Here is a 5,704-nt window from a genome sequence, read left to right on the forward strand (position 1 = left end):
TGCACTCATCATCTCGTTACCATGGCGCCTGTCAGTGGGTGGGATATATTAGGCAGCAAGTTTAACATTTTGTCCAGGGTCAGAGGATCTCTGAAACTTCAGCTCTTGTGGGGTTTTCCTGGTCTGCAGTGGTCAGTACCTACTAGTCAGGTTGCCCACGCTGACCCTGGTCCACTGCCCTTCAATGGGCAACTGAGAATCAGAACAGGCAGTCTGATGCTTTGACCAATGTTGTGCTGGGAATCCTTGGGTCTTGCCATCTTGTAATGTGGATGTTACTTTGCCATGTACCACCTACCTAAACATTGTTGCAGACCATGTACACCCTTTCATAGAAAAGGTTTCCCTGACGGCAGTGGCCTCTTTCAGCAGGATACTGTGCCCTGCCATAAAAGGACAAATGCTTCAGGAACGGTTTGAGGATCACAACAAGTTCAAGGTGTTGACTCGGCCTCAAATTCCCCAGATCTCAATCGAGCATCTGTGGGATGTGGCGGACAAACACGTCTGATGCATGGAGGCCCTACCTCACATCTTACAGGACTTAAAGGATCTGATGTTAAAGTCCTGGTCTCAGATACCACAGCACACCTTCAGAGGTGTAGTGGAGTCCACGCCTCGACTGGTCAGGGCTGTTATGGCTGCAAAAGGGGGACTTACAGGTGGTCACAATGTTGTTGCTGATTGGTGAATACAATACTTGCAGGTACAGGTGACGGTTATGTGTTATCTGTTTATGTCAAAGCAATCATTAGGTTGGGATAAATAATGTTAAATGTTAAGAGAATAATTAGACCCCATTTGATAAGGTTATGTCCCAGGATTCCCCATCTGATAGGATTTTGGCGTTTAGATGTTTTCTTACAGAAAGAGTATAAAAACCCATGACCAAAATAGTCATATGTTCTGTAACTGTGTTACTTATGGATGGAATAATAGTGAAAATAAAAGATTTCCCTTTTTGCTGGGGACCCCCTTGAAACCCTTCAAAGACCCCTAGAGGTCCTCGGACCCCACTGGCCTAAACCAACCATAACACATACAATTGTACACGGCCAGACAGAAAAAACAATTAGAAACACAAGCTACAGAGTTTGCTCAAATGATTATCTATATATTCAAGCATCAATCACATCAAAAGTATCAACCAACGTCACATGTTTACCTTGAACATAAGCTACAACAATACAGCAAGTTGGCCTATGATACAAAAGTCCAAAAAGCACTCCTATAGCCTACAAAAGTACAATGTTCACTCCTCCTACTGGTGTCCAGAAAACAAACAGCACAAAATGAACACATTTTCTATAATTTCTACTAGATATATTCTTCTGTTTTCTATAGTCTATAAAGAAAACATACTTGTAGCTCCTGGCAGAGATTCAGCAGCGCACAGGAGCCGTTGCCATTGTTACTACCAGTGGATCGCTTGTCTGTCGGTCCTCGTTTTTCAACATGAAATAAAAAATAATTTGTCTTTTGTTTATATTGTATGTTGCGTGATGTGAGCTGGTGGCAATTAGGTTTCCCCGTTGGGTATTAATAAAGTTTTTCTAATTGAATCTTTAAACTTTGCAGGTCGCACATGTAATTGGTAGTCAAAAAATGCTCGCACTGTCTCAAAAAATGGTTGCAGTCTGGAGTCCTGCAAAGTGTGAGATCATTCTAAGAACACCATAACCTTCTTAACACCAAACACCTCAGCAGACCGGCCTACAGTATCTGCAGAGTAAAGGGAATGAATTCCCACACAGATCGTAACAATAATAAAATGTTCAGTCTCATATTTTAAGGCCTTGCACTGTGTGGGTACTCAGTGATGCAGGGAAGGTTTTAGCTTCACCTCCCATCTCCATCTAATGGGCATCTTAACACTGCAACAGCCTGCTATTATCCACTGTTCCAAGGTACTGGCACTGTTAACTGCATCTTAATCTGGAATAGCAGTGGATCTTAAGAAATGTGTAATAAAAGCTACAAAGGTATCAAATGAACTTGCAGTACATGACTTATTTTTGCATCAGTTACTGTTGCTCAGAGAGACAAATACATTTGTGTATTAGTGTAAAGGTTGAAAACAACCTCCTACAACCAGACTGATTTGAAGCCCCCAAATTTGTTCTAATAAACCTTACTTACCAAGATCAAGTTTTAGCGCCTGCTACAGCACTGTTGCTCTATGACTGAGCCTGGCCTCATTGACGAATCACATTTTAAAATGCTTCAGATAAAGAGGAACTACACACACAAGCAATATAAAAGCGGACATACAGTTTGGCTTTTATTAATGTACCTTTTTTTAATGAAAAGACAGTATGTCAAAGTCCCCAAAAGTTTGGTGTTCTAAATATTTTTTCACAGGCCCACGTCTAAGAATATATTTGGGGAAATGATATTGTAACTGTTGTGGTGGCAGCCCGGCTGACGGGCTCTACTTCAGTTTGTTGTAATTAATTTCAAATATTATGGATAAGGGGTTTTATTTTTCCAAGATGTTTTTGTATGTTGTGTGTGTGTGTGTGTGTATATATGTGTAATACAGTTTTGGATTATTGATACTGTGAGTCTGACTATTGACCAGTTTTTAGAAAAAAATACAGTGACATAAAATATGGATTTCTTCTACTCTGATGAAGCCACAATAATGAAATGTTGAATATCAGGATATGATGAGATCTAAGAGAGGAAGCTTTAAACTGTTCAGAGTCTCCATAAAACCTGTCTTTTGTAATTGTAACATTTAAATTGTTAATACTGATTTACCAACAGGAAGTGATGTCAAACTCTACAAAATGTTTCCAGGTCTGTTTTAATAACAGACAATGTTTTAATTTTAATCTGTATTTTGATGTAAACAATAAATGTATATGTAGAGGTGACAGGTTTGATCTTATCCATCTATCTATATAGTTTAGTTAGTGTGACTATAGATATTTTGTTTTCATCATTGTTGGTCAAAAATTATCTTCACAATTTTAAGTGAACTTTAGGGAAAAAGCTAATTGTATATTTTACATTTTTACAAACAATGACCCAGTTTATGAGACATGTCTATAAACTATTAAAACACTTCAGTGAGCCACGCTGTTGCACCGGCTGACACGTTCTTTCACAACAATGAACACAGCCACTGCTGATTTTTAGTCAGTCCCACAGACACAGTCCTGCTGCCACAAAGTCCTGCTAGTGCACAACTGGCAGCTGAAAAAAATCCCCAACAAATACACTATTCAATGTTTGATTAATTATTACTTAAAATTGCCTTATTAACAGTGCCTAATTTAGGCAATGTTAAATATTTAAGGGTCCAGTAGGAACCAAAGGGCTTGGGAATTCAGAAAACATTTATTCTTTTTAGGGGATTTGTTGATCTCATAGCATAATAAGAGCCTACAACTCAAAAAGCTAGAAAACCAGAAGTAAAACAAAGCTTCCAAAAATGGGAAAGTGACAAAGACAAAATTGCATTATTACTGTCACTGAAGAAGCTCATTTCCTATTTGCAGTTGCTACATTAAGCTAGCTGAAAGAAAACCCAACTACTCTACTGGCTCTCAATCACAACCTGACAACCCGAACAACAAACTCAGCTCAGAAAATGAAAACTTGAGGAGGGACCTGTGGTGGGAATGAGAGTGTTCAAATAAGTAGCTCAGGCAAACACTTGTCTTTCTGTGAGTTTTATTCAAGTCTTCTGCAGAAGGTCTCACAGCAACACACAGACGCCGTGTACATGCTCGAATGAGTGAGGAGAGCTCAGTGAGCCTGTTATTTATCCAGCTTTAGGGTCAATCATATCATCCCACAGAGACACATTTTCCCTGAAGCAGGGGCGTTTCCAGGCTCTTGAAACATTGGGGGATTAGCCCAGCACAGAAATCTTTCATGTTTTAACCCCCCAACCCCCATTGCCACCTACCCAAAGTACGTCTATAAAGCAACAGTAAATTATATATATAGCCTACATTATTATGAATTTTATAATTACTACTGATGATAATTAACACTGATAATATTAAATTGGGGGGTCAGGTTTGTGATGTTGCTTTTTAAGACAGTATAGTCTTGTGTCAGGTTGTCCAACTGGACTGTCAGATTGTTGTGGTCTGTAATGGGAATTCCAAACATATTGCATGTAACCCTGGATTCAGGGAGACTAATGTGTGATGTGGCACTGAATCTGTGTAAACGTAACAGTCAAAATATCTCTGTTCTCTGTGTTATCCAGACTTCAGGGCATCAGCCAGGTCATTTGGATGTTTTGACTGAAGCCCTGAATGTAACTCATCAACAGCAACAAAAATATTTTCCATGTTAATATGCAATAATCTTCATGATGCAGCCTCTCTCTCAGCTCTTCAAAGAGCGGATGCTACTCGCAATAATATTGCTACATTTTTTTTAAAGTTCACGTAACGTGACCCCCCACCATTACTCTCCTGCCTGCCTTTAGAGAGATCACGAGAGGAGAGAGAGAGAGAGAGAGACACAGAGAGCGCATTGCTCACAAGGTTTTCCCACGACTTCTGAATTGTCCCCAGCAAAATTGTAATCAATACATTTTCGGTCAGTGTCTAGTCAGTGTATATGCTACACAAACGGTTAACAGTCACCGCAAAGTAGTGAGAGACAAACCTGACCGTGACATTGACACTTGACCCTACTGTGTCCTGCTCAGAGACCCTTTGCTCTGTTTGACTGTCTCTCTGCTCCAGGATGCTTCATTCCCTCTAAAGCGGATGTGATCTGCACTTTATCAGAGGTGCTGAAGTGAACATTTGTGTGGAATTGTGGAGATATTTCTGTCTGAAGTGTTTTCAGTTTTGGTTTTCTTCCTCTGATGAAGAGCAGCACGCTTGTCTCATCAGTAGGCTACAAGTATTTAGGCCTATTTATATTAGCCAAACTGTTTTTAAAAAATGGTCCAACGATCGGCCCATAAAGCTACTGATTACTGCCTTACATTCTATTATATTTTTAAATTCTGAATTGTCACCTGCCACCTAAATTTTGTCCTTCCCTTTATAAAAATAAAAGCATTTCCACTACTTTCCATACTGTCTTAAAAAGCAAGATCACAAACCTGTCAGCTGGAGAGGATGATGGAGAATGAACTCAACGTCAGTCGAGCTCAGTGGAGCATTGATGCCTTCTGCCCAAAACCACAAAACCAAAGTATGTTCAGATCCCATAATTAAGACTAAAAAATAACCAATAACAATAACATAATGCAGTAACAATGTTTATTGGTTGGTCTCTGTTGTTTCAGACAGACAGTGTAAAGCTTGTCAGGATGGCTGGTTACCCTCTCAGTCCAGCTGCTATGGGATTAATGACGCTGATGATTCTGGTCAGAAAACCTGGGAAGAAGCTCGAGAAAACTGCAGAGAAAAGATTTCAGATCTGGTTGTTATAGCTGATCAACAGGAGAAGGTAATGAGAAAACTGTGATCATTTTATGACAGCCTATATGAAATGAAAATATATTTTGTGTATGTCTGAACACACTGAGTCTGTAGGCCACAGTGTGTTAATTTAAGTATAGTGTTTAAATATCTGATATCTGTCTCTCTGTTGTCAGACATTCATCAGTAATAACAGTTGGGGCAGTTCAGGAACCAAGGGATACTGGATTGGTCTGAGAGCTGAAGATGGGAAATGGAAGTGGGTCGATGGAAGTGTTCTGACTGAAAAGTAAGAGACA

General features: G+C 39.6%; 1 protein-coding gene across 1 annotated transcript in view; it reads left to right on the top strand.

Moving 5' to 3' along the window:
- Positions 1–5,704, top strand: part of LOC123967660 (asialoglycoprotein receptor 1-like) — a 62,945-nt gene that overhangs the window by 52,617 nt on the left and 4,624 nt on the right. The gene's annotated exons all lie outside the window — the stretch shown is intronic.

The sequence above is a fragment of the Micropterus dolomieu genome, linkage group LG03 (genome assembly GCF_021292245.1).
Source record: "Micropterus dolomieu isolate WLL.071019.BEF.003 ecotype Adirondacks linkage group LG03, ASM2129224v1, whole genome shotgun sequence".
NCBI classification, from domain to species: Eukaryota; Metazoa; Chordata; class Actinopteri; order Centrarchiformes; family Centrarchidae; genus Micropterus; species Micropterus dolomieu.